The 27,359-nt window shown below is 53.1% G+C and overlaps 1 protein-coding gene and 1 long non-coding RNA gene across 15 annotated transcripts in view; one reads left to right on the top strand and one right to left on the bottom strand.

The window, feature by feature from the left end:
* The window catches only part of Ripor2 (RHO family interacting cell polarization regulator 2), a 179,580-nt gene that overhangs the window by 96,204 nt on the left and 56,017 nt on the right, over positions 1-27,359 (top strand). Inside the window, exon 1 of one of the 10 annotated variants that reach the window (XM_078020620.1) lies at positions 10,130-10,338. The exons of 8 other annotated variants lie outside the window; for them this stretch is intronic. The gene's annotated coding sequence lies outside the window, so the exon portion shown is untranslated. Of the gene's footprint in view, positions 1-10,129; positions 10,339-10,449; positions 10,586-27,359 lie in introns of those variants that run through there. One more of the 10 variants, XM_078020617.1, reaches the window with a different exon arrangement.
* On the bottom strand, positions 12,679-26,754 carry LOC120888928 (uncharacterized). Of its 5 annotated transcripts, none has more exons than XR_013425495.1 (5): positions 25,511-26,754; positions 16,905-17,022; positions 16,475-16,634; positions 14,515-16,368; positions 12,679-13,484 (listed from the first exon to the last, which is right to left on the bottom strand). It is a non-coding gene; the product is annotated as an uncharacterized LOC120888928 (long non-coding RNA). The 5 variants fall into 5 exon arrangements; XR_013425496.1 differs by having other exon boundaries at positions 12,679-14,593; positions 14,973-16,368; XR_005732521.2 differs by having other exon boundaries at positions 12,679-15,393; positions 15,509-16,368.

The raw sequence follows: 27,359 nt of genomic DNA, 5'->3' as shown, positions 1-27,359 counted from the left end.
CTGTATGATGTCACTTATATGAGGTACCTAGAGTCATCATTGAGACAATAAGTGGATGGCAGTTGCCTGGGGCAGAGGAGAGGAGAGAATGGATGATTTTAATTTAATAAACATAGAGTTTCGTTTTACAAAATGAAAGAGATTGCAGAACAAGGGGAATATACTTTTCACTATTAATTCAGGGTACACTTGCAAATGGCTAAGATGCTAAATTTTATGTTAATGTGTATTTTACCACAACACACACACACAAATGTATATATCTCTTCACTTAAAAAAAAATAGTTCAGGATGGGTATACCAAAATACAAGGCAATTTCTAAAAGTCTGCAGAGCCATTGCTTTTCTTTAAACCACGTATACTTAACAGGAGTGAACCAAATTGCCACAGAAGATACAAGAGGTTCTCAGGAGCTGATCTAGACCAAGCCAAGGCTGGGTTTGTCTAACTCAATCTTAGAAAGACCTTTCTTCCTCACAGCATGTGAGACTGGTATGGGATGCCTTCCAGCACTCTGTCTCCTTGGGAATCCTCAGCAGGGTCTCTGCATGAGTACGTCAAGATCAGCACCAGCCAAGCTCCTCTGGGGGATGGCTCGGGTGAAAGAGGTGGCTCACTTGGGAGTTGATGAGCTACACCAGGGATAAGATGGATTTCTTTGGTCATTGAAAGAGTACTGCTAGAAGTCTGCCATGAGCTAGGTTCAGTCCTGTTCTGGCTCTCAGCGGTGACTTCAGGAAAGGCCCAGCCCCTGTGTAGTGACACTGTATTGTACCGAAGGGAGGTGGATGGGCACCCCTGCAGAAACATGACATGTGACAGGTGACGCGTGCAGTGGTGGTGCAGGAAGGCTGTGCTGAGTGCCCGGAGGCTGGGGGGCAGTGGAGGCCAACCTGTGGGCGTGAGCAGGAGGCTGTTTCAGGAATAGCAAGGAGACCGGTAGCCGAGGACAGGGGGAACAGAGCCCAGGGAAGGAGATGAGACCCCAGGAGGTTTGGGGGTTCCAGCTCCTGCAAAGCCCTGTAAGAGTTTTTCTTCTCTGCATATCTCAGGGAGCCACTGGCCAATGCCTACCAAAGAGGCGTCCTCTGGCTTGACTTACAGAAGGATCCTTCCGCCCGTGGGAATGGGGATATGCTTTTCACTACTAAATGGTACGCTTACAAATGGCCAAAATGCTAAATCTTATGTGTATTTTACCACAACACCACACACACACACACACACACACACACACACACACACAAATGTATGTCCTCGCTTTAAAAAAAAAATAGATGTTTTTTAAAATGGAGACAGGATAAAGAAGCAGGAGCAGAGGCTGGTTAAGGGATTTGGAATAATCCAGGGGAGGGGCTGGGGGGAGCCTGCCGGGCCTGGCGCTGGGGAGTCCAGGGGCACATGGCACATGAGGGGAACAGGGCCGTTAGACGGGAGGCTTCGTCCTGGGAGGGGACCTCACTCTTCCTGGGGTGAGGAAAGCTGTGGAGGAGCAGGCGGGGCTGAACAGGGCTGCTGTGGTGGGGAAGCAGGAGTCCAGCTGGGGACAGTCAAGTGGACAGTGGGTGACTTTTTGAAGACCCCTCTAAGTGCTCACATGCACTGAAAGGCTGCTGGTGAAGCAGTACAGACGGGTGAAGATCCCCTCAGACCCTTCTCCAGGCGGGGGGACGGGGCAGCAGGACCTACATGGGCTGGTCACAGACCCTGCAATGCAGCTGCTCCAGGTCAACCACGGGGCCACGGGGAGGGCTGGGCGGCCTGGGCAGGCTCCTGGGTGAGCGGTCCCAGCAGGCCTGTGGCAGGTGAGCTCTCCACCCGTTCTCCTGCACCGGGTGCTGTGCCCTCGGGGTCAAAGCCTGGCCCTCTGCCTCCAGGCTGTGGCTCATAGACTCAGGAGAACCGCTCCTCCTCCTTCCCCTTCCCCAAGGAGCGTTCGCAGCCTCCTGGCCACACGTCCAGAGCAGCCAACAGCAGTGCAGCTCATTCACTGGAGTTTAACGCCAATCTTTCAAGTTCAATCACTTCTTTATTCTAATCTTAGAGAAAGTTGCTCTTCTTCCTGTAAGACTGTCCTTTTATCCTCCAAACACAAACTAACACACCACTGAAGGAGCCAGCCCAGTGTTTGCATTGCACTGGGCACTTGAGCCGAATGACGTACCTACCCCCAACAAGAGGCAAGTGTGTTCCCGGTGGTGAAGAGGCCAGCTGTCTGTGAGTGAGCACTGAGCACAGGGCGCCCGGCCCGCAGCTGCTGGACTTGGATTTCTCTGTGGATGTGGCGCCCAGAGACAGACCCACGTCGGCTTGCTCTTCTGGACCCTGTCCCTGGGGTGTGCTGATGCTGACTGGGCATCGTGTGCTCAGGGCTCAGTGAACAGAGGTGCTCACGTTTATCTTTCTCATGAAGCCCCTCGAGGCTCCTTGGGGGGTGTCAACAGGGGAAAAGGTTAAAGCAGAGACATCATCCCTGGTCTCGCCCCAGCCCACATCCAGCTGTCCAGCTGTCCCTGCGGCTGGGGTCCACTAAGACATTTAATACAGGATTGCTTAGAGAAGCCACTGACCGCGGGATTTGCTTAAACCAAAGCACCTGGATCTGTGACCATCGCTGTGAGACTCTCACCTCCAGCAGCCTTCGCGCCAATGACCTATTTTGAACGTGACAGCCGATTACACTTCAGTGGCGTGAATAATTCATTAGGTGCCAGAGCGCTGTGGATGCCGAGATAGGACAGCAGCCTCACTCGCCTGGCTGATCATGGAGGATGACAGCGCTCTGTCCTGTTGCCACAGCTCCTGTCCTCAGCTGCCAGGGATGTGGAGTGTGTGAGGACAGAGGGCGGAAGAGGGGAAAGGCCACAGCATCTGGCTCCGGCTCCCACCAAAAAGGCTGTGTGGGCCCAGCAAGCTGCGGGCCAGAGTCAGGCTCCTACTTCCCTCTCTCCAAGGGAAACTCTGCGGGGCCTGGGGGTGGATCTTGGATCCAGGATCCAGATTCTGCATAAAATGTATGCCAGCTGCGAAAGGGACCCGAGAGGGAAGAGGCCTCCGATGCTGGGGCTATCTAGGATGTCCAGTGGGCTCCGAGCCACCAAGAGCCTGCTGGACTCAGAGCCCAGAGCAGGGAGAGAGCTGCAGGGGGAAGGTCCATGCACAGCAGGAGGACCTCCTTCCGGCTCCCGAGTGGGTTCCCTGCGCGTCTTGTGCCTCCAGACTCTCGGCAGCTCTCTGGCCTTGCTTCTGTAACAGCTCACTTACCCCGCCCCCCCGACCTCAGTTCCAGATGCGAATCACTCCAAATAAAGTCCCACAGATGGTGAAGATTAAACACCAGTGACAAAGCTCTAAGACACAGTGCTGGGCCTCTAATTCCTCCTCAAGACACCCCCTGAAGCCCCCTCCTCAGCTCATGAGGGGGAAGGAACTGGCCTTTGGAACTATCTCTGCCAGTTCAGGGGCCGGGAGAGGGAGATGGTGTACATGGTGTAGAAGCCAGTTCCTTCCCCTTCATTTTGGCCTAAAATGGAAGGAGGAATGAATATCAAATTATAGGAGATCCATGAATATCAAAATATTTTTAAAATATGAGAGGATAAAAGCAGACTTTTTCTTTTAAAAAATCATCATCCTTTTTTAAAATTTTAAGTAACAGATGCATTTTAGCTGCTCTCGGATAAGGCCTCCTGGGGGACGGCCAGGGCGGGGTCATTCCTCATCTCTCAGAGCCCCGTCCTGGAAAGCAGTGAGGAGCTGGGTGGGCTGACTGTGGTCCCCCCCTCAGGCCAGCCACAGCATTAGAAGGAACAGGGCGTCTCATACTTCCAGCCGACTGCCTGGCTGGAGACACATCCAGGGTCGAATCGTGTGTGTGTGTGTGTGTGTGTGTGTGTGTGTGTGTGTGTGTGTGTGTGTGTGTGACCCTCAGCCCCCACCACACGCCACACTCCAGCCCAGCCCTGAGCTTGCTCTGAGCCTTTTCCTCACCATCCCTTCCAGCTGACTCTAGCAACCCGCTTGGCCTGCCTTGGGGTCCATCCTGGGCCGTTGTGCGCTGTGCCCCCAGCGTGGTGGGTTCGCAGTGGTGGTGGGTGAGCAGTGAGGCGTGCTCCTCTGGCTGGTCTTGAGGGGCTTGCCGTCCTCCGAGGCTTTCTCACACCCAGCCTGAGACCAGCCGTCGGGTGACGGGATTCCTGGGGGTCCAGGGAGGAAGCCAGGAGCCACAAGGACAGCATAAGAGTGGGCTGGCCAGGTTTGAAATGTTTTCAATGATCAGTGGGAGATTTATTTTCAAGAGAGAGAGAGAGAGAGAGAGAGAGAATTTTTTAATATTTATTTTTCAGTTTTTGGAGGTCACAACATCTTTATTTTTTATTTTTACGTGATGCTGAGGATCGGATCGAACCCAGCGCCCCGCGCATGCCAGGCGAGCGCGTTACCGCTTGAGCCACATCCCCAGCCCTGATAGGTGATTTTTAATAAGTATGAATCAGGGCATGATTGAGAAACTGATGACTCCCTCAACTTAGAATGAGTCTGGAATGTTTTGCTTACCAAGGGGAGAGGAGGACGCAGGACAGGGCTGGCTCAGCCTCAGCACTCAGAGCCACTGCTGGACCAAAGGAAGGATAGGAAGAAGCTGCCGGAACCTGTGAGGAGAGACAGCTGTGCAGAGGGGGCCACCCGAGGGGAACAGTCACCCTTGGTGAAGGACGCAGCCTGAGGGGACTCCACAGGGAGAAGCCGGTGGGTTCGTACCCTGGCAAGCTTCTGTCCACTGTTAGGACCCTGTTGGCTAGACCCAGCCTCTGACGTGGTGGGTGGGCTCAGGCAGAGAGCAAGCCGGAGAAGGCTGGAGAAGAGACAGGAGGCAGCGGACAACCTGCAAGCCAGAGGCTGCCTTGAGCCAGCTGGGACTCCAAGCAGTCACGTGGGGAACCTGACTGTCTGTCACTTTACTATTTCCCCAATGATGAGACAAAGGAAGGGACATTGCATAGTGAAAGTTAAGGTCCAACCTTAAGGACATTAAGGACCTGGCATTCTGCACACAGAGAACTCTGAGTTTCCACCGTTTCTACTTCCCTGTGAATTGCTTTATGCTCATACGAATACCTTATTAATACTCAATAGTAAGTGTTGTTTATCCAATAATGCTTACTGGTTAAAATGCAAGCTGTGTACTTTCAGCCCTAGGCATTCATAACGATAAGGATTCTCAAATTAACATTTTGCCAACATTTTTGTCATCTGAATCACTGGTTCTTAAAAATTGTGGTCTGAGGACCCCTGAGGTTTCCCAAGACCCTTTAAGGAGTCCCCAACCTCCTCAAAAGTTTTTAAAGTCTAAAATGGTCTTGGAACCAAAGCGTTTGAAAATGACTGCTGCTCTAGACTGTGTTATTGTATGGACAGGTTCTGGGGCCAAAACAACTGGAGCCACTGGTCTAGGTTACGTTTCTGCAGAAAATGGCCTGTGTGTAATATGACAATAGTGTATGAAACCTGGAGGGCAGGGCTCGGAGGGAAGGAGGCTGTGCTACACTCAGAGCAGACTTGATTTCCCATCTGCTTACTTCTGTCTGTGCAGCCTGCCGGGCACCAGGTGTGGAAGTGAGAAGTCGGGTGGAGGTGGGGTTCAGGATTGGGGTGATGGTCAGAGCACCCAGGCTTGACGTCAGCACCCTGAGTCATTCATTCCTGGGACACGCTAACATGCCAATGGTGGCAAGCGAGCTTCCACCGTGCAAGCAGATGTGTAAGGTGATGGTGAGGCAGCGGCCCGAGGGGTCTCTGCCCCAGGACGCACCTCGTACGTAGACACAGGGGCAGGACCAGGTGAGTCTCACGCTCAGCATGAGCAAGCCCCAGCTGTTGCCCCCCAGGGGGAAACACGCTTCTGTGGGTGCTGCTTGGATGGCAATAAATGCAGGCTTGTGATGCCATTTTCCAGGGGAGATGGTGATGGATGGAGGCCAGCAGGGGCAGCAGGAGCTCTCATTCCTCATTTAGTGCTATTCATTGGCCACCTCTATGCTCCGCGTGGCACGTGGCTCCTGTGTGGAGGAGTCTGTGACCTCGTGAGGAGGGCACCCGTCTCCACAGAAGGCAGGTGTGTGCTCAGGGGTGTGCTCTGGAGACGGAGGGCTCAGAGGGTGACCGTGTCATGTTATGAGGGAGGTCGGCTGAGCCAGGCTTTCTAGGCCAGGTAGGATCCTTGGAGAAGAACCTAGAGGCAGCAGAGAAGGTGACTGAAAAAGACTCAGCAGAGGAGGAAGACTCCAGAAAGTAGGAAGGCCTGAGCAAAAACAAAAAGCAGGAAATGTCAAACGTTGGAGCAACAGGCCGCTGGGCCATCGCTGTCTGGATCTTCCTGTGACACGTGAGGATACAGAGGCCCACAAAAGCTGAGATTTGACAAGTTCTCCGTTGACAACTAAAATAGAACTGAAGCATCTCCTGAGTCCAGGACCCTTTCTAGGGTTGTCCCCTGAGTGGGTGGCTGGCAGCAGGGTGGCACACATCCAGAAGGTTTCCAGAACCTCACTGCAGAGCCGGTGGGTCTGGATGCCTCTCGGGGCTTTATGTAGACCACTGTTCCAAAGCACATTCGGAGATGACTGTCCAGCACCGTCGTGGTCTTGATGGAAGGATGCGAGGTGACCTGAAAACCTGCATTTGAGACTCTTCCCCAGGTGATGCTCATGCACTTCGAGAGTCAGAAAACTGAAAACAGAGAGAGGAAGAAAAACTGGTCAGAGCAACAAAGGAAGAATCAACAGATGGGGTCGAGGTGGAGGGCGGGCAGCACGGTATCAGAGCGTGAGAAAGGAGTTGGAGAGTCGTAAACTGGCGGCATTCCAAGCTGGAACTGGGCCCTGCACTTGGGTGGCCACCCTCTAAAGAAAGGTCATACAGCAGAGGAGGGACTTCAGAGCAGGGTGTTGGATCTACTGCCCACGTGGGCGTTGAGCCTCACAGTTGGGAAGAGACTGGGTCTCGGGCGACCTCTCACCTCCCTCCAGGACTAGTCAGTGAGGTGAGAACCCACCAGCACAACAGGCACGAGGAACATTCAGGAATGTAGGTGGAGAGGGTGGTGGACAGGAACACATCTCCAGACCTCCTGATTAAGCGGCAACTCCACTCCCTTACAGTGTGGTCCTGGGCAGGCTCTGAGCTCTGTTCTCCTCATCTGAAGTTCTCAACCAGGAAAGCAAAGTGGCTGCACCTTGGGGCCTTTCCCGCTGTCTCCTGGTGACCACTGATAGCAGAAAGAACGGTCAGGCTGGCCTGGCCGAGTCGGCTCTCCAGTCCAGCACTGGTTTACAAAGGGTCTGTGAGGGGAGGTCAGCATAGGTTCAGTTATGGGAAGAGATGCTTTCCAGTGTAGCCCAAGTTCATACCCTGGCTTGTGAGGCCAAAAATAACTGTGGTTCCCATAGCACCGTGGCACTTCTTCTTTCATAACACACCTCACTTATTTATAACCACCTCCAGCCCAGGCTCACAGGCACGTGGTGAGACTACTGGGCTTCCCTCTGCACCCACTGCCTGAGCAGAGTGCCTGGTGCATGAGCTGTTGTCAATTACCCTGGGTAATTATTGAAATAACACCTACCACCTGTACTCAGGAGTGATTCCAATTAAGACTGATATATAGAGGGGTGCCAACATGGGGGTGCATGCCTTTAATCCCAGGGACTTGGGAGGCTGAGGCAGGAGGATCTCAAGTTGGAGACTAGTTTGAGATCCTGTCTCAAAAACAAACAAAAAAGAAAGAAAGAAAAAGGAAGAGAAAAAAAGAAAAGAAAAGAAAGGGGGGTGCTAGGGATGTAGCTAACAGGTAGAGCACCACTGGGCTCAATCCCCAGTACCCCCCACACACACACACACACAACATTCACAGGCAGCCCTCAGCAAGCTACTCCCAGCCCAAAAGGGGAAGTTGGGAGGGAGTTGTGGTGGAACATTCTAAGTTAAAAGAGCACTAAATTTGGATTCACACCTGACCTTAAATTTTAGCTTCACTTTTGTGATTGTGAGCAAGTTATTTGCTCAGCTTCTCAGAGCATCAGCGTTACCTTTCCAACGGGACAGAAATGGAAGGGAGATGGGGCAGGCTTGAGGGAGTCACTCAGTAGGGTGCCCGCCCTCCTGCCCGCCCTCCCTTAACCCTGTTCATCATGCCCAGCAGACACTGCCTGAGGGAGGCGGTGAGGGGAAGTGAGCAGAGGGGAAGTGGGCCTCCCACCAGGGTGGGGATCAGCTCCGCACCCCGCACCCCCCCAGGTGTCCTGGAGCCTGTTAGCGGTAGCTCTTCACGCTCTCCCCAGACCCCACTGTGGCTGTGTGATTGCAGTGAGGTGTGGCGCCGTCAGACTGTACACCATGCAAGGTGGGAAGAAAGGAACCAGAGCCCTGTCGGCTGGAGCTGGGGAGGAGAGGGCCTATGTGGGGCCAGAGGCTGGAGAGGCCCCGGGCCTGGCGGGCAATGGGATGCAGGGTGGGATTTCTTCTGCAGTCCAAGTAGGCAATGAAGGTGGGGCTTTAAGCGGAGAGTGACCACAAAACAGTTTCTATTTTTAAAGGTCACTCTTTCTACTGCTGCATAATAAATTGCCACAAAGTTAACATCTAAAACAACACACGTTTATTATCCCAGGAATACAAGCATGGCTTAACTGTGACTTCTGAAGAATGGGGGACATGATGGTAGGGCCACCACAGCCTAGGTACTACAGGTTCCCAAACCTGTTCTTTTTTTTTTTTTTTAATGTGCATCTAAAGTTGATTAAACTTTAGATTTCAACTTGGACAAGTCTCTTGAACCTTGGTTTTCCCATCTATAAATGGGGATAACAATACCTACTGCAGGATTACACTCAGAAGTCAATGGCACAGTGCTGTAAAGTAGCTGCTTTGCAGCCCAAGGACAGAATGAGATGGTCAGAACTCTGTAGTGTTCAGTTGAAGTCAACCAAACTCACTGGAGACTTGACTCTCGTGTATTATCAGAAGACCAACATTGAGCACTTATGAAGAACCACTTGCCAGGCACATGGGTTCGGGTCGTGTGCTCCATCCATTTTCTCCTCTAAGGGAAGGTCTACACAGGAACATTCAGTGCTGTTGACCCAGTGAGGGGGTCATTGGAAAATGCAGCTGTAATGAAGGGCTGGACTGTCACCATTGCCGTCTAAGACACAGGTGTGGTGACCAGTGGGGGCTTGTGGTTGTTGGTGCAGGTCTTAGGCACACCCTGCTCCTCTTGTGCCCTGAAAGGCTGAGGAGGGCACGAGCAATGACTAGGCTGAGGTTTGGCTTCTCCTTCCAGTTCTCCTTTACCACTGAGTGGAACTTGACACTCTCTTAGGAACAGCTGCTAAGCTCGCTGATTTCTTACTAATGCCGTCCCAAAGTGCCTCCCTGGGGTGGGGAGGGGTGGTGCATTTGTGGGTACAGCTCTAGTTAATATGTTGTAAATGCACAATTTATTCAACAGGGTGTTTTTGCAGACGAGGAAACCGAGGCCTGCCAGGGAGTTCCTATTGCAGGATGGAGGTGGAGTTCAGACCCAGTCTCTGAGCTGTGTTTATGAGCTGCTTTTGCCTAGCAGACCCAGTTTCCTAAGGGAAATCTTTATGTATGCTTCATATCCACCAAAACAAAATTTAAAAAACAATTTTCACCCCCATGGTAATTAGAGACCTGTCTACACAGGCCCCAGTGGAGTCCCGGTACGGTAACCCCAGCCCTTTCCCGGGGGCTTTCCGGAGCAACCTCGCAGGAGCCGGAGCCCCCGCCGACTTCGCGGCCCGCCCTCCCCCACTTTCGCCGCGCGGCCTCCTTAGATCCCGTCGCTGCCCTGGGCCTCCCCGGATCTGGTCGCCGCCTGGGCTGGTTTCCCGCCCGCCCGCTCCCGTGCGCTCCGTCCTGCAGGCCGCTCCAGGATCGCTCCACCTGCGAGCGCACACGGAGCCGGAGCGCGGCGACGGGCTGCAGCGGGCCGAGGCGCAGTCCGGGAGTAGCTGTCAGGCAGCTGTCCCCGCCGCGTCTCCGCCCCCACCAGTGACGCCGCGGCCCCGCCCGCGCCCCGCCCCGCGCTCCGCCCGCCGCGCCCCCGCTCCGCCCCGCAACTTCGCCCCGGGCAGCGACGCCGGGACGGCATCTCGGGGACAAGGCTGTCACCGCGGCCCTTCCCTTCCACCCGCGTGAGCAGCTCAGGCTGCCCGCACCGCAGCGCGCCGGCAGCCGGCATTGTGTGGGTGCAGCGGGTGACGCGCCCGGAGCCCGAGGGTCGGCCTGTCATGACAGGGAGCGTTCGTCGTTAGGTAGGCGCACGGTTTCGTTTGTTCTTTTTGCTTCCGATTTGGTGGGGAGGGGCGTCCTCGACAGGAACGAGCGTGGCCTGTTAAGAAGCCGTGTGGACACGGGCGTCCTGGGTCTCCGCCACCCCGTGGGTTCGGGCATCTGCTGCCCTCCGGGGAGAGAAGGGGAGTTGCTGAGCGAAAGGGACACACGCACTTTTTGCAGGCAGAACAGAAGGGTGCCCTGGAGAGAGGAGGAACGGCCAAGAAGGTCAGAGGAGCCAGCGGCAGCGCCCGGGCGGGGGCATTTCTGGGGCCGGGAAACGCTAGACTGGACGTGGCTGGGAGGTGGGGAGGGGTGCTTGAGCGCCGGCCGATGGGGGTCTGGGTGGCCCCTGGTTTAGGGAACGACTTCTGGCACTCTGTGCCAATGGAGAATCCAGCTCAGGGTAGGATCGCGGTCCCCAGGGTCCTCCCTTGTCCTCAGGCTGACCAGTTGAGCTTGACTATGAACCAGCCCCTTCCTCCCCGCGTCTGAATTCCAGATCTGACAGGTGGGGTGGGTGGGATGATGAGGACCCGGGAGAGGGACTGGAAAGAAGTGGGTTGCCTGGATGTGGACCTGAGTCTGGAAGGATGGGGGAGTGGGATGCTCCTGAGGACAGGAGCATGGGCAGGCCTCTTGGCAGGAGGGGCCCAGAAGCAAGGCATCTGCAGCCCAAGACTGTCACCTCCTGTCTCCTCCCACAGGGCAGTGGCCATAGTAGGACCCTTCACTTGAAAAGGAAGTGGGTGCTGTTTGAAATTCAATAAGCTGAAGCTGGGCAGGTGTTAAGGTGGCAGAAGAGCTATGCAAAGTGACAGCTCAGGAGCAAGACAGCAAGTGGGGTGCCAAGAGAAGCTGGCTGGCTCTGTGCAGCCCGGTGGTGCCCAGTACCTGGCAGCAGAGGTGCCCGTGTGTGGTGTGAGTGACAGAAGAGAGAGTGTGAGCTTCTCGTCTGGGGAAACGTGGGGCTGGTCCTCCCTGCTCCCCACCGTCTGCCTTGTGTCGGTGCCTTGGCTGCAGGTCTAGGATTGTGACTAATCATTGCCCCCATTCCCACAGAAACTGCCTGGCCCTCTCTAGGGGACTGTGCATCACCTGTGGTCAGCTGTCCATCCCGTGATTACCTGACACAGTCATTTCTTCCTTTTAGTTTTACCTCAGGTTTGTGTGGTCTGAAGATATTGCAATCCCCTCCCCACCTGCCCCCGCCCCCCGTATTCCTATTGGCTTAATTTTCCTCTTCCTCTTGCTCTTTCAGTCTTTTTGGACCAGGCTCTGGGTCTGGCCACACATGTCTTCTAGGTCCACCACACTGTTTTACCTACTGTCACACAGGAATGTCAACCAAGGACTCCCCAGAACCAGGATCGGCACAGCTAGTCTGTGGTGGTCAATCAGGAAGCAGCCAGTAGCTGCCCTCCTCCTGTAGGGACGAATTGCAGGGATGTGTCTACCTAAGGTGACAGTCGCTACAGTATAAGGCCTGCCCTCTTCTCTCTGCCCCTCTAGCCATCCCTGAGGATCAGCCTCCTGTGCTCAGCTGCCCTTCAGTAGAGATCCTTCCAATAATGGCTTTTCCCCTGGGAGGCAATGCATTTGTCCCTCAATGTGCTGCATCTAAAAGCCTAAAAACAAGCATTGGAGAATCTGTTAATAAAAATCATCCTGCAAATGTGGTTTTCCAAAAGACTCCCAATTGGTGTTGCTTCCCTCTTCCCCTGACACGCTAATGTGAGCTTTTGCTCTGAATATTTTGTCCTCGGTATGCATATAAAGATACACAAAGCCAGAGAAGAAAACTGAAAGTGCCCACCGGGGACTCGCATGGAATTCTGATTACCCAAACACAAACTCCAGAAATGGCTCCCTTTCTTTGTTATTGACGAGGTTATTTCCAGCAGAGAAGGGACCTGTCCCATTTCAAGACTGGCCTGGAGAAGTCTAGGGGACTATGGAGGAAATACTTATGTCTACAGATCTTGGTCGCTAAACTTACATACAAATTCCATGCTTAGGTATGGAAGTTCATGGAGTGGGGCCCTGCTGATGACAGCCAGGTGCCCCACACTAAACCTGAGGTCACTGCAATGGAAACATTGTTACCATAATAAACCCCCAAAGTGCAGCTGCCATAGCAGCCACATGCCCTTTCCAATTGCAACCAAGCCACTTCTGTTACACTTAGGGTGAATTCAGGGAACTTCCCTCTGTCAAGGGACCCAAACACAGCCAGGGACAGCGGTGGACAGTGAACAGTATCACTTTCCGATTTCGTCGTAAATGGTGTGATGGCGCAGACAATAGGCTCTCGGGTTGGAGAGTTTGCCAGCCGGTGTTTTACTTTATAGGTCACTGCATTCAACGTGTTGGAAAAAATCAAAAGCTGTCTTGTTGTTATTCTGAAAAGAAGTCAGAAGTCTAAAGCCGGTTCTTGCTTTCTTGGGAGGAAGTGGTGGTGGAAGCGAAAGTCCTTTCATCTGCACAGTGGGTGCTCCTCAGGGCAAGGCAGAGCTGACTTTCCAAGGGGCTTCCTGTGCCCCGGTGGCCAAGAGCGGCTGGTGCTCATGCACAGCTCCTTTACCAGGGTGGTTTTCTTCTGCCAAGCAGAGCTCCCAGAGCTGGGGGAGATAGACAGCTTGTGTTTGTGGCCATTCAACCAGAAAAGAATACCAGCCAAACAGACAATGGGGGAGAGGACTGGGTGGGGGTGGGGAGCAGGAGGGATGGCCCCTCCGCACTTAATTGGTTCCCAAAGGCAAACCTAGGTGTGCAGCGGTGTCACAAAGCAGTTGTCATGCAGACGCCCCAAGAGGCGACTATTAGATCTGTCTGGAAAAGGAGATGATTAGGAGTATTTCCACCCAAGCAGCCCTTCCTCTGGCCCCCTTTCTGCCTACTTCCAAATCATCTTCTCACAGGCAGTCTCTGGAAGCAACACATTCGTCACTTAAGCACAGGGAAGCCTTCGTGTGTGGGTTCAATGGAACCAAGTCCCTCCCCACTTCCTGTACCTTGAACGAACCACTATGGAAGCCCGCGAGTCCTCTTCCCTCTCGGTTAAGGGGCCCGGTTTGGGTTTGGGTTCGTCACCGCACACTGATCCCACTTGGGCTGGAAATATTCCCTGAAAGTCACACATGTTCTCCTGAGTGTGGCAGGCCACCTAGGAAAGGCCATTTGACACGTGGCCCTCTGCTGCACTGCCCTCCCTCAAAGGAAACCCAGACCCTATAGACTTGGAGAAGTTGCTTTGGTTCACTTTATTGTGCATTGTTTACGTGACACCAAGGAGCACTGTGTGGGGGAGAGGAATGCTTTCACACCTTCATTACACTAATGAAACAGGAAATTAGATTTTTTTTCAACAGTGAAAGCAAATAAGGTGCAATATCTCTGTGTTGTTTTCTATAAGATCAAAATGAAGTCGCAGCCGGACCAGGGAGGGAGGTGTCTTAAACAAAGGGAGCGTTTTTCAGATTGTTTAGCATTCTAAAATATAATGAACCACTTAACAATCATTTTAAATCCTCGGGCGCATTTTGAGTCTAAGCCTGCAGTGTTATGTAATTTAAGCGAATATCACTCTTTTTTATTTTCAGTTTAAGCATGTGTGCACTGAGCAACTATTTTGGGATCTGGTCTAAGTAGATTCTCATATACAATATTAATGTGTAAGATATTGATTATGCCTTCCAGGGAGTGCAGTCTGACAGGGGAGAATAAGGGACCAATGCAGGACAATATGTTATGGGTGACCACAAGCCTGGTTTATCCCATGTGTGCTTTTTGTCACTATAACAAAATACCTGACACAGGCTGCTTAGGAAATAAAGGTTTATTTAGCTCACTGTTTTGGAGGCTGAAAGTCTAAGTGGCATTTTGCCGGCTTGGTGAGGGCCACCTCTTAACACCATCACCTCAAATAGTTGGAACTCCTGCAGAAGCTAACAAGTGATCACCTCTTGGACCAAGTACAGGGAGAGACAGGGGTCCCACAATCCCCTCAGAGACCAGGCCACCAATTGACCAAGGCCCTCTTGGCCCCGCCTCCCAGAGGGTCCACTATCTCCCAATAGTGCCACCCTGGAGACCAAACCTAGGATCCCCAGGGGCCCTGGGGAGTCGCTCACGCCACACCCCAGCCCACCATGCACCTGTTGTTGCGGCGTGATCATTCCTGGCGACTCCTTCACTCAGAAGGTTTGGGTTTAGATAAGAGGACACACCATGACCCTAGAGAAAACAGCCGAGGAAGGTCAGGGGACGCGAACAGCTGTGGGTGGACCCGTGGTGCTTTCTCTCATGTGGAAGGGAAGGGGCCGGGGCAGACAGGAAGGCAGGAGGACAGGGAGCTCCCTGCGGTGCCGAGCCCTGTTTAGCTTGTCCTGCACCCGCAGAGCTTGCAGGCCGCCCTCCTGGGCAGTCTTCAGAGGTGGGTTGGAGCGAGATTGCAGGTGGGAAAGGTCAGGACGGGGCGGAGGCGTGCCTGGCAGGGAAGGCCCTGGGGCAGGCTGTGAGCCAGGAGAGCTGCTGGTGACGGCAGAACAGGGCCACCCCAGAACGGCCTTGTGTGGAGAAGGTCCTCCAGCTCCCTCTTGGGCTTGTCCCTTACCTCTGGGTTTGGGTGCCATGGCCCTCACCGCCAGCCCTGGAAGTGAGCTGTTCCTTCTCAAGGGACATTAGAAGAATATCGCCATTCTCCGGGCTTGTGTCCTTCTGTCCTTGTCTTCTGGGACTCTTGGAAGGGAGCGAGGGCAGGAGGGAGAAGAGAACCCTAGAAACACAAAAGCAGCACAGATCAAGAGCAGCCGTACTTCCTGCTGCCAGGAGGAGGGGTGATTGAGAATGACAGTCCCCTGGAGCGAGAGCCACCTCGGGAGGCCAGTTCCAGTGTGGCATTTCACTTCCCTGTCTCGCTGTGTGTGATGTTCTGGGAGACGTGACCTTGGCCTTGGCTGGGACCATCTATCTTCCAGTTGGTACGTCCCCACATTGAGATGCCCTGATAGTACAGAGGTCTGGGTCGGTCAGTCCTGCAAGAAGACTTCAGAATGACCACCAGTGGCAACCCCTGGGTGGGGGCCACACCATGCGTCTGGCTTACAAGGCTACGGGCAGCATTTGCTTTGGTACAGTCCCTATCCCTACCAGGTCCGGTCAGACTCAGCGTCGTCGGGTGCCGCCTCATCCTCAGCGTAGATTCTTCAGAGCAGAATCCACGCAGCAGAGAAGGGATCAGTGGAGACGGCTGCAGAATGGGTGGGTCAGGGAGGCCTAGGAAACGCTGTAGGTTGAAGGCACTAGGGTGGACTTGGAAGGCCAGGGTGGAACTGGCCAATCTACAGTCCAGAAGCTGCCTGTGATTCGAGACACTCCTGGCTCCAGAGTGAGGGGCGGCCACCATGGTAGGGAAACAGCCAGCCGGGGACGAGCGGGGAAGGAAAAAACAAAACAGGCGCCCCATGCTGGTGGCTGGAGACAGCGATGATGGGAGAAGCAGGGGGCAGAGAAGCAATGCCCCCAGGATGCCCGTGTCTTAATCCCTGGGCCCACAAGTACACTTCCCTGTGTGATCGGAGGGCTTGGCAGGAGGGTCAGTGCAGGACTCGACAGCACCCTAGGTTCCCCCTGGGCCCAGCCTGACTCTGAGAAGCCATAGGACCAAGGAGGAGGAGCCAGGGAGGGGCACCGCTGTGGCCCTGGAGGTGGAGGAAGGGCCACAGGGGAAGGAATGCGGGAGGCCTCCAGCAGCCGCAAGGTGAGGGTTCTCCTGTGGAGATTCCAGAAGGAAGCGCACCTCTGTATTGGTCAGTGAAACTCGGTTCGCCCTCCCTCCCTCCTCCAGAACTGTGAGCGGGTTGTGTTTTAAGCCGGTGCATTCGTGGGCCTTTACCGCAGCCGCCATAGAAAACGGATACGTACCTCCTCCCTCTCGTGCCACCTCTGATCTTGTGCAGCTGTGTCTGATGGGCCCCGCTTCACAGGCAGAATCCTAGCTGCAGGGGATTCTGGGAAGCAGGCTAATGACACTGAGTGCCCTTCAACGCCCCTTACAGCTGCCACGGGAAGATGAGGAGCTTGGGGAGCTCAGGGGGATAGGCCCAGCACTCTTACCTGTCCCTCTCTGAGGGATGGTGGCACGCGGCAGAGCAGAGGTGAATGCCTGAGGCGCTTAGGAGGTTCAGCAAGTGTTGTTCAGACACTGAGGCCCAAGGGGTTGTAGGAGGAAGGGGGCGTCAGAATGGTGCCCACCTCGCATGTTGGAAGCCACCGTCTGGAGATGAAGGAGAGATTATTCATGAATGTCAGTGTCAGGAAAAGACCCACTGTCTGCAGCTGGGCCCTTAGCCACAGCCCATCCCTGGAGCAGACTGTGTGTTTCACAGGTGACCTCAGCAATCGGCTACCCCACACAACCCTCCCACAAGACGACCCTCCCACTCCACCCAAGAAGGGAAGGAGGCTCATGTCCCTCCCCTTCAGAACAGTGACAGTCTTGACAGACAGAGTGTGTAATGAAGGCAGATGGCAGCAGACAACCCACCTTCTACCTGTCGTGGGAGCAGTAACTCTGGAAGCTTGAAGCTGCTTCACCATGTTAGCTCTGACTCTTCTGAGACCACCATGCTGTGAGGAAGCCCAAGCTAGCCAACCACAGGGACCTGAGAAGAGAGAGAGGAGGTGGCCCTCAGCAGCTCCAGCCCTGCTCCTCCACGTCTACCAACTGATGAAAGACCTAAGACAGAACTGTCCCAGACCTCTCCAGTGCCCTACGCACAGCTGGCCTCAGGCCTCTGCATTTGACAATGATTTGTCTCCCAGAATAAATAACTGGGTTGGTCCATACAGTCAGATGTGAAAAACATCCAGACCACAGTCTTGCATCCTCCCTGTCAAATTTCTCGCTGTGAGGCCGATAACACTGCAGTGATCACTAGCACAATAACCACACCTAAAGCCCACATTGGCCTAAGGAATACATCTGAAATTTTATATCAGAAGCAAACATATTTGGTTGATTTGTCGGGGGAGGCTTGAGGAAAGCGGAGTCGATAGCATTGAGAAGGAGCGGCTGATCCCACATTTGACTAGGCAGGAATCCAAACTCCTTTAAAAGCAGAGCCATCTCGGTTAGTAAGCCCAGGTGCTGCAGATCTTTACTTTGGGAGTGTCGTCAAGTCAGGGCCCACTGAGGAGATGGAGAGAGAGAAGGAAGAGCAGCTGGACTGGCCGCAGTGACCGCACCTGAGGCCCAGGGCACAGAGGCGGGGAGCGCCCACTCCTAAAGGCCAACGCTGCTCCCTTCTCTGTCTGCCTCTTCGGCCTGCACCTGCCGCCTGCCTGACGGCCTTGCAGCTGCTGTTCCTCAGCCTGCATCTGAGGTCGGTTGAGAGCTGTGTAACCCACTTCCCTGCAGGTGACAGGACCCCACCTCTGGGTGGGCTGTCGCAGAGCCCAGCAGCTTTCTCCTCCCTCATCCCACTTGAACCTGAGAGCAGCCCTGGGATGGGACTCAGTGTCCCTACCTCACAGTCAGGCGACGCAGTGGACAGTTACCTGGTCTGCCCAGGACCACCGCACAGCATCAGGGGCACTGGGGGCCTGGCTCCTCGCCAGCGTCTCCCACCCAGTGGGTGCCCCTCGCCACTTCCCCAGCGGCCGTCGTCCTGCTGGAGAGGCAGGGTGCTCTGCTCTGCCTCCCCCTCCTCCTATCTTAATGGGCCTCTTTGAAGCCAAAATTGCCAGGAGGCCTGAACTGTGGCCGTGCTCTTATTACCTGACCGACGCCCTCCGTGGACCCTTGGTTTTACAAATGGAAACCCGCCCCGTGGTGATATAAGAAAGGTCAACGAGTGCCCCCTTTTCAGGCCCAAAACAGAAAAGTCTGCCCTTTGACTCTTGTCACAGTGATCTTTGGCCTAAAATAGGACATGAAGGACACGTGGTATTTCTTTTCCGAGGGTCATTTTCTTTTTTAAGAACTTCGACGTGTGCTTCTTCACATTAAGATATTTTCCAGACGTCGTTTTTAGACTTTTTGGCTCTCTGCTGCAAGACGGCTCTTTCCCCATCTTGAGGGAAGGAAATAGCCAAAGCATCAGGCGGCGAGGGTGACTGTTCTGAAGAAGCTTTCGTAAAGGTGAAGACAGTGAGCGAGGCCGAGGGGCTGCAGGAAAAACGTGTCGAGGGTCACAGATTGCCTCACTCAGGAGCTGGTCTCACGCCTCTGCAGTTCAGCGGGGGAATCCCGCCCAGAGGAGTCCAGCAACAGGAAGACGGCCTTCCCTGGCATCTCCTTTTAGGTACGTCTTGGGGTCCTGATGCAGGTAGAGACCGGGCCTTCCTGGACACAGGGGAGTCTGGAGCCAGTACGATTTTTAAATGCCATGGACACGTGTCACATGGCCTGTTGACACAGAGCCTCTGCCGTGGTGAAACCTGAAGAAGGCTCCCTAGCCATGCTAATGAGAGCCAGCGTTCGGGAGAATGTCTTACCTGCCAGGCACAGGTGACCACCCACGGAGTCCTCTATCATCTCCACTTTATAGATGGGAGAGCGGAAGCCTCACTGCATGAGTAGGACGCAGGGCCGAGTTTCAGCCCCAGGCTGTGTGACATCGGAGTCCAGGCTGTGCACACACAGGGCTCTGAAGGCAGAGCATCAGTTCCCACAGCAACGGCTGAAGAGGAGCAGGTCCTCCAGGCCGCGCTCTCCCTCCAACCTCACGGGGTGGTGGCTGCCGGCTCCTGGGGTCCAGCAACTCACCTGGCTGCCCGCCCACGCAAGCTGAGATTATCATGGATACCCAGACGATAGCGAGGTTCTTCTGGACCCTCGTTGTCCACGAGAAGCTTTCCCACATCCTCCAGGAGGAAAGTCCGTTATTCCAGCCAAGTCAGCAACCAGAGCGTCCACCCAGGTGCCCCGTCACTGGGAAGTGAGACGTCCCTTTCCTCTGAGTGAGCGAGGCGCCTGATAAACCATGTCGTGTCAGGGACAAGCCTCTACCTCTCTCAGAAGCAGGGACCCAAGGACCCCACAGAGGGGAGGGGCCGCAGAAGACACAAACCTGAGAGCTTCGGTTCTGTGAGGAGGACTGTGGTCTGATCCCTGCCCAGATGTAAAGCATCCCTTGATCATTTTCACCTTAATCACCAGATGCAGGAAAACACCACCCCTGTGAACTCATGCAGGTTTGATTTATGCAGAAAAGAGCTACACAGGATAATCACCTGCCGTTGAAGAAAAATGACTGGTGTCAAGTGTGGTTAGTACACGCGCGATTTACCCTCCCGTCTCCATGGAAGAGACCTGGAGCGGCGGCAGCCCATCTGCACCACGTGTGCCTCCCTGGCTTTATGGGGCACAAGTATCATTCCCTTTGATTTGCATCACAATCAGAGCTCTCAGATATGGATGGACTCGATTTAAATAAAATTCCCAAACGACAGCTGAGGCTCACTTCTCTGTACCCCTGATGAAAGACACTGGACGTGACCCTCCCTGAGATTCTGTGTCACCTACTTGAGCTGTGATGGTGTGGAACTGTCTCTTCCTCAGGAAGTAGGTACCATATCTGCCAGCCAGCTGCCGACACAAGTGCTCTTACACGGTTTGCCTTGACCCTGAAAGTGCCCACGAAGAGAGCTGGTAAGTCTGATTCTTGCCCTTTCCTGCTGGGAATATTAATTGTGGCGCACGGTGGAATCCAGAATTCCACTCTGGAGGGCAGGGTGCAATGGCTGACTGTGCCGGCCACCTGTCCACGCTGCGGTCCCTTCCCTCTTCACCCTGAATACCCCGGTCTGAACAGTTGGAGGGCATCTGCTCCCGGGCCGGAACACCCGCACTGCTGACTCAGAAACAATGGGCCCGCCCTGCCGCAGGAAGTATTTTTGGTGCAGAGAAAAATCCCATCCCTCCTAGGAATCAAGATACATTCTTCTGTGAAGGCGTGTCGTTTTTGAAAGACATCGCCTAGTTCACAGTCGGAATTCTCCACATCCCATCTGATTATCCTCAACACCCACGGTCCATGTTCCCTGGGCTTTCAAATTCCAAAGTCTTGCCACAAAGTTTGAGGAACACGCCGTGTGAATGGCATCCTTCAAAAGAGAAAAGTCTCAGAGTGACTGAGTGTCTGGAGGGGATTCGCTTAACATCTGAGGGATCTCACCAGGGGAAACCAGCTCTTGGAAATACCCCGGGAAGCCTGTCATTTTTAATACCAGCGGCATTGTGTGAGCTGGAAGAGCCAACTGCTGCTCTTTCTCTGCAGATCTGTATCACCTGTCTCTATAACAGAAGCCTCACGGGCTTACTAAGTCAGCTTTCAGGACCGCCGAGAAAGCCCCATGCTCATAAGCAGAGCCTGGGCATGTCTTTGAGCTGGTGAAGCCAACCTCCTCTGATTCCTCTCTGCTGAAGGGTGTGCTGGAGTTTCTATCTAGACCTTCTTAAACTGGCCCTGACGCTCTGTCCCCCTCTGCAACAAGGAGATAAGCAGGGCTTACTCACTGTCCTGGGCTCCTGTGTCATTAACGTGCCTGACTCCACAGCAACCTGAGTTTGGTCCTCTTACTGCCCCATTTCACAGATGACAGTGGAGGTCTGGGGAGGTTGCAGAGCCGCAGGGGAGAGAGACCACACAATAGGAACAGAGCCGAGAGGCCAGGAACCCAGCGGCTGGACTCTATGGTGTCTGTGTCTGGGGTGACAGGCACTCGTTCTGCCAGGCAGCATTGGGAATCGAGGACAGGTGACCACAATTCCAGTCCTCACACATGGCTCCTTCAATCTTTGCAACCCTTGGAAAGTTCTTTTAAGTCTTAATATTTTCATAGACATCCTTATGTTCCAAGAGAGATGGTTTTAGCCTTTTTCTCTGGTAGAGACTTGCAAAGCCTTTTTTCAGATATCTTTTGAAGTCAAACAAAAAAACATGAATGACTCAGGGCTTTTGCATATCATGTGAAAGAGAGGCAAGAAGTGCCAGTGATGGCTGCATCCTGTGTGTATGCACAAAAATTCAACCTGAGAAACATAAACAAAATGTACCCGTGCTCAGGTCCCTCTCCAGATCAGCTAAGCAAGCATCTCTGGGCTCAGAAAACAACTTTTTAAAAAAGCTTCCAGGTAATTTTAACATGCAGTGGGTTTGAGGACCCCTCAATTAGATAGTACGTCTCATCAGACTCTTTCTTGGGTTCTTGATAGGTTCATCCAGAAGCAGATGCGGGATTCAAGTTGAATGTTTATTTCAGTGTAGCAGCTGTATTCAAATAAACCCCATAATCCAGTTCCTGGGGTGCACAGGACTTTGTGGATTTAACCACAACAGAATGTGGTGCAGGACGTTGCTCCCCAAGCAGCAGAGACTGCCCATCTAGCCCTGCTGGACACGTCATGATAATTACACTGTCTGTCAACACTTCACCAGCACATCACGGTGGGGACGGTTGGAGGGCACGGAGGTAACGGCTCTGGCAGCCAGCTGACCTCGTGAGCACTGGGTTTACACAGACTGAGTTGTCTGTGGAGCCTCAAGGCATTCTGGGTACTAAGACTCTCTACTCCAGGTGGATGGAGAGTCTCACCAAGACCTGGGGAGCTCTGCTTCCTCAGCTAAGGGGCAGTGACTGTGGAGAGGAACAAGCCCTCAGCTGGGAAATAGAGATCCTGGTTCTCGATCAGTGCTGCCCCCATGTCATTGGAACGGTGGCCAAAAGGCCAGTGTCCTTACCTGTAAGACAGGACTAATGACGACTCAGCCACCGAGTGCACAAGGTCACTTTCAGGATGCACACACAGCCCATGTCAAAGCATTTGAAAAAGTGCCACTTGTAAGCACGCACTGTTAGGAGTGGCCTCTGGCAGAAGGCATTGAGTCCCCTAAATCTAGTGGAGATGCATATGGCGGGGAGCCACCAAAAGGCAAGCCTTTCTTTTTGCTGATTTTGCTCTCTAGTGAGTCACCTGCTCCTAGTATTCGCTGGGGCTAAATTCTCAGCGAACCCCATGTTGTAGAAAGGCCCCTCTCTGTTGGCCTGCACACCCCACTTCCCTACACAGAGATTCTTGCTTTGTTCTGTTTTCTCCAGGCTCCTGAGGCTGGCTGAGTGCTCCCCATGTGTTCAGAGTATGCCTGTTTCTTCAGGCCCTGACAGTCTGAGGCCTCTGTGTCCCCTAAGTCCCAGAATACTCCCACAAGCTTCTCCCAGAAGATTCAGGCAAAATCGGAGGCTTCCTCCCAACATAATTCCCTGCCCCCGTCAGCCCGTCCATGTCCAAAGGAGATGGTCCCTGGCGAGGGACCCGTGTTGACACAGATGCTGGCCTGAGCAGAGGGGAGAATGGCTGGTTCTGGAACTCCTCACAGCTGGCTCACGTGGCCACCAGTGTGGCTTCTTGCAGCTGGACAGATAGACCCATCCAGCTAACAGGCCAGATCACGTCTGCTTCTCCTTGGAGAGAACACAGACAAAGCTCCCTTCTCTGACCATCTTTTACCTGCACCAGTGCTCAGGAGGACAGGGCCTCCTTTTGGATGGCCTCCGTCCTGCATTCCGTCCTGCTCTGGCTCACTGTGTCCTGCTGTGCTCCTGAAGACTAAGGCTGTCCCTGGGACGCCACTGGCCTGCTCTACGCTGTGTGACAGTCTGATTCCCAGGGCACTGGGGATTGCCTGTGTGCCCGGGCACTGGACCAGTCGGTCCATACATTATCGCAACATCAAACAGGTACCAAGGAGGGTGGACTGGACAGCCAGTCCCCGGGGAGCCGCCGTCTAGCGGCAACACTTGTCAAGCGCTCCCTTAATGGCCTCTCCCTTGGTTATTGGGGCCCTGAAGCAAGCGAAAGCCAGTCCGAGCTCCTGCCGTCTCCCGGCTGTGCTCTTCAAGGGCGCAGAGGTTTTCTTCCACAACCCCAACACCACTGCAGGCCTAGCCCAAGAGTCAGGCTTCCTTCCTGTCACCTAATGTCTCATCCATATCAAAATCCCCAGCAGCTCAAATGTGACTTTGCAGTTGGTTTGTCGTGGTCAAAACAGGGTCCCCGTGCTGCCTCTGGCCGGCCTTCTCCTGTCCTTCCCAGGCCCACATGAGGTGTTTGTTGGCTCAGGAGTCCCAGCCCAGGTTCCCCAAGGGATCGGCTCCTCTGCTCTTTATAGCTTCACCCAAGAACGTGAGTGAAAACCACTTTCTCCGCAGTGAACCAGGCGGGGGGTTAAAGAGAAGGCCAGGCGTTGTGCAGTGACATGCACCCGGAAATCAGAAAGGGTCCTTCAAACAATTCTGGTGTGGTCTGGAGGATGGAGTGTGTCTGTGAGGCCACAGGGAAGGGTGGAGTACAGGACAGTACTCCCCGGCAGCAAGATAGTCTAGGAATAAGCCGGTCCCCGCAGGAGTCCTAGGAAAAGTCCCTCAAACCCTCAATTTCCTGCTCGATAGAAATGGATGTGATGCCCATCCAGGCAGATGGGCTAAGGACAATGAACAGGCAGAGGATTGTGGGCGTGGAGACTGGCAGCTGACCACAAGCCTTCGAAAGAGGGGTGTGATCAGAGGAGCCATGTGGGCACCTTGGGGGGCACAGTGTGACCTGCCTTGGGGCTGGGAATGCAAGCACCAGGCTTTCCACGGTGTAAAATCAGTCTTTAATGTATTCTTTTGTCCCTGGTGCTGGGAGTCTGCCATGCCTTGATGAACCCAGAGTTGGGTGCGCGAACATTCACTCTCTTGAGGCTGCGTTGTGCTTGCAGCTAAGGATTAGAAGGGCTTTTTGGCCTGGTTACTGTTTTGCAAAGCAGGGGATAGCAAGAAACTATTAAAAACCTTTGGTATACAATGTTAGAAGAACGTAACTCTGCTTTGTTGATAATCTAGATGCTTGCACATAGCTATACCTAACTGCTTTGCATTCTGCTGGTAAATTATTTGGTTTTGGCATCCAAAAATAACTGAGCAGATGTTATGCGTGTGGCCCCTCTTGGTATGCAGCAGCAAGGACCAGTAATGAAGCCACTGTCCCTGTTATAGCCCTTTAATTTTCTAAAATTACCAGGCAGAGAACATGTGTGCAGGCCCCTGGAAGCCACTCGACTCTGAAACTGCCGGCGTGTGACGGCACATGCATACATAGTGCCACCCCACACTTCTGCTAGAATAGCTTTCACCAGGTTGTCCCCAGTTAATCATCTGTTATAGTTTTCTTCCCCTCCTCCCTCCTTTTTTTTTTTTTTGGTCAACCTTATTCATTAATAATTTACATGATTGCAAACAAAACACACAGATGTAAGTAGATCAAGATAAAACTATCATATTTCTTTCAAGACAGAGAATTAAATATGACAGATAAATTTTTCTCCCCATTCAATCATAGTGACTGAAAAGGGCTAATGTCCAACTAGCGTACTAGTTAGTAGAAACACCTTCCTATTTGTATAACACCAAAAGAAATTTCAACATGAAACTTCACAAACATCTCTGTTTTTTTCAGCATAGCGCCCGCATAGCTGGTTACCGACTCCATCTCAGGTTCACACTAACTACAATAGCTTTTTACCGATTGTTCCTTTTCATAATCATTGTGTGTTTTGAGAAGTTTTTCTTTCTTAGAAGTTGCATTTACATAGTGAATCATTCCAATAGCTTGCAATGAGTGCCTGAAATCAATCAGAGCGCACCATCATTTACTGGCTCCTAAAAGCTGCGTGACGTAGGCTATAATCAAGAAAATGAAACACAGAAGGCCATGAAAGAACTTCATTTTTACCAATGCAGCCAGAGAATAGAGACTGGGAATAATAATAAGTATCTTCCCACATGCGTTCTTAAAGCTTCCCTCCCCTGGGTGAACCCTCACCTTCTTGAGGGGAGGGAAAAGCCACCAAGTTCAAGAGCTCTAGGCCCAAAGCCAAGAAAGGGGCGGGGGTGTCTCGGTCGGCCTCTCCCGGTGGCCACCAGGGTCACGAGACCCCTCGGCAGCCCCAGACACCCTGGTATATTACCTTCAAGTCTATAATAAGGTGCTAAGTGCTCAACATTTGAAGTGCTGCTTTTCAACAGTGTTGTCATAACAACGGGAATGAAAAGATGAGTGTAACCCAAGTTGGAAAGGCCTGCCTCCCTTCAAATCCCTCGCCATACCTTGGTGCTGCTCAAAGGAGGGCCAGGAGCGCGGGCACTGCCACAGTCGAATCAGTGTGTAGCTGCAGGCGCCCTGACGGGATTGCCCGCCAACCTTCCATCCGTCAGTTTACTCGCTAAGATGGACAGAGAAGTTGGTCAGCCCGTTGAAAGATCTATGAGTCTGCCCATGTAGGCCATGTCTGGAAAGCTCTTTCTAGATCACTTCCTGTGGCTTGAAATCAGCATGCCTCTCCACTGACAAGGCTTGGTTCTGATCCCTACCGCCCTAGCCCCCATTCTCAACTGCCATTAGTCACCCACGTGGGCAGAGGAGCCGCCATGGGCCCACGGCCACACCTCCCAGCAAGTGTCGGGGACGTTCTCCCAGAACCTAGTGGCTCCTCTGTTTAAGGCTTCCAAAAGTGCAGCTCAGGTCTGGTGCAAACGATTTTTTTTTAAAAGCAAAGTAATCAAGATGGTCCGTTTAGTAAAGTCAAAGAGCAATAGAAGAAGAAAGTTCGGTATCCGCTTGGTGCTGTTATAAAGAAGCCACTGTCCCAACAGGCTGAGAGCGAGCTGCCATGCTCGGGCACAGACACGCTGCGTGCAAGCAAACCTGCGTTGCTGATTTCCCCCTGCCTATCAGTGTTGTTTTGAGTCTGATGAGCAAAAAAACGAGGGTTTGTGGTGGGTGTATTTTTCCCTCGGCAGGATCAGCCAAGCTGTCTCTGAAGACCGTGTTCCCAAGAGACGTTCCTTTTTGATATCCATGGGTTTTGCTGGTTTAGGAAAAAATAGGTAAATTCTCTGACTGTGGCAGACGGCCCCAGCCTTCATGCTGGTGCACTGTGCCCTCCTCCTGGCCCACTCTGACGGGCAGTGGGCACCACACGGAGGTCTACCCGGTTCTCCAGGCTTTGCATTTTAACATGAGCAATGACAACATTAGTCAAAATCAACCCAGCCCCTTGAGAGATGTCGGCGAGTTTTATGTCCTGAATCATTTCTCTTCTAATTATCCCGAGGCCAGCTGCTGCTCCCTGCATTTATTTAATCCACCAGAACGGAAGAAGAAACAGAATTTTCATTTTCCCCAGGGCTGGAACAGTGTCAATTATCTCCAAGTTCCTACAATTGACTGGCCCAATGAATAGATTCGCTATTAACATTTCCTCTTTACTCTTCCAATGACTGCATCAGGCCCTTAAAATAGCTTCCACGTACTCTGCTGTCATTTCTTTGAGAAAAGGGAGAGCAGCAATGTCGCTGCACCGCATCTCTGTGTGTTTTCTCACCTGGGACGTGTGTCGGGTCTATAATAAGCGCATCCCATTCAACTGCTAAAAGTCATACAGCTCTGAAAATGCAAGTTCCAGTTCCAGAAAAGACCATTTACTCCACACCAAAATCTTTACTCATTGCCTTATTTTATCCTCAAAATAACTGTGGTGACTTGGGAAATTATTACTCATTTTATGGAAAAGAAAAATAGAGGCTTAGAGAGGACAGGTGGCTGGAGGGGACCTGGGTCACCTGGATCCAGAGCCAGGGTTGTTTTCCTCTTACCCTGTACGGAGCAGCAAAGTGTAAGAAGGGGGTAGCTTCCTGAGACACTCGGGAGGGTGATTATGATGCGAGAGAGCCCTGAACACGTGCTGCCCACTGGTAATCTCAAGTGCTGGAGTTCACAAAATGAGGTCTCGCTGTGCTGCTCAGAGAGCACGTCCAGAGACAGGGAGCTGTCTACGAAGACAGTAACCGGTCACAACGGGCTGAATTAAACAAGAATCCAGGAGCCCAGACTGACAATGAGCAAATAAGCAAATGAATGGATAAAATCCCAGGGGAAGCTCCCAGCCCAAGAAGG

The sequence above is a fragment of the Ictidomys tridecemlineatus genome, chromosome 8 (genome assembly GCF_052094955.1).
Source record: "Ictidomys tridecemlineatus isolate mIctTri1 chromosome 8, mIctTri1.hap1, whole genome shotgun sequence".
Classification (NCBI taxonomy): domain Eukaryota; kingdom Metazoa; phylum Chordata; class Mammalia; order Rodentia; family Sciuridae; genus Ictidomys; species Ictidomys tridecemlineatus.
The sequence above is the reverse complement of the archived record's forward strand: the minus strand, read 5'-3'. Positions and strand labels throughout refer to the sequence as shown.